The sequence below is a fragment of the Phyllostomus discolor genome, chromosome 4 (assembly GCF_004126475.2).
Source record: "Phyllostomus discolor isolate MPI-MPIP mPhyDis1 chromosome 4, mPhyDis1.pri.v3, whole genome shotgun sequence".
NCBI lineage: Eukaryota > Metazoa > Chordata > Mammalia > Chiroptera > Phyllostomidae > Phyllostomus > Phyllostomus discolor.
In genome coordinates, this window is record NC_040906.2 from 169,605,949 (window position 1) to 169,607,201 (window position 1,253).

General features: G+C 42.9%; 1 pseudogene; it reads right to left on the minus strand.

The window, feature by feature from the left end:
• Positions 1-313: 313 nt before the first annotated feature.
• LOC114495074 lies at positions 314-894 on the minus strand (annotated as a pseudogene).
• Positions 895-1,253: the final 359 nt, after the last annotated feature.

Below are 1,253 nucleotides of genomic sequence, written 5' to 3' on the forward strand. Positions count from 1 at the left end.
CACCTACTTATCACATGTTATTATTATTTTGATGGAAAGTCATTTGCATTTTATACGATAGTTTAGATGTTTTTGAAAATGTTGACAAGTACAAGCTGTACTTGGAGCTGGAGAATAGGCATTTTTTAAACTAGCATTTTCATTCTAGAACGTAACTTCTCCCAAAAGATTGATCTTAGGCCTCTTGCTGCAGGTGGTTCCATGGGAATGCACAAAACAGAGGCAGGGAAATAGTCTCCACGGAAGACTGCAGTTTCTTTAAAACAGGCTGCTACTACTTCTTGTGAAGTTCATTAAGTGCCTTTCCTTTCCCTTAGTCATCCAGAGTAAAGTCAAAGGGCTGGAATCTCTCCATGGTCTCCTCTTCCTCGCTGAGCCTCCACTACCTCCACTCAGCAATGGTAAGAATGGCTTCACTGGCCAGTACCTCTCTTCCAACAGTTCTCTCTGTTGTCCCGAGCCTGGGTAATAATGGCTCCTTTACCATCATCAGCACTGCAGCGGCTGAGTGGCACAGAAATGACTTGTAGTTGAAGGTGAAGGCTCCTATAATTTCTCTAAAACAGAACACACCGTTTTCCCTTCACTCTTAAAGAACTGCCTTAGTGTAGCCTCAGACTTCTCCACCTCTTCCACCATGGGCTGGTTGTGTCCAATGGGTGGGAGGAGGACATGGTTATTAGGTAGGCCTCCTTTGGCCAGGTCAATGTAACTGTGTGCACCAATGTTGGCTTCCAAGTGTTTTCCCACTTCAGGGCTGGCAAGGAAAAATCAGCGAGGTCCTGGAGGCTGAAGAGGTCAGTGAGGCTGCCTTGGGTGAAGAGAAGATTTGCTATCTCTGTCTGTAGATGAATTTTTCCTTCCCTGTCTCAATTTACATATACCCTTTGCCATCTTACAAAACAACAGAGTAGTTACAGGGGATCAAAGAGATAATAAAAATGTACAGGTAGCCTTTAAAAAATCATTGGTCATATAAGCAGAAATGATTTCATCATCTGTGTGTGGGTTGGATATAAAATATCTATTTAATTTTAGCCACCATTATTGTGAAACAGCCTTGTGGAAGTGGGAGAGAGCCATCTGCTCCAGAAAGGCAATTATGAATAACACACAATGACGTCTCATTTGGCCAGAACTCACTGGGGCAGAATTACATGGTGATCAATGACAGAGTTTGAAAATCAGGAAACATAGGTTTGAATAGTGACTCTCCCACTTACCACCCCTGTGACCTTGGAAAATCGTTTAAT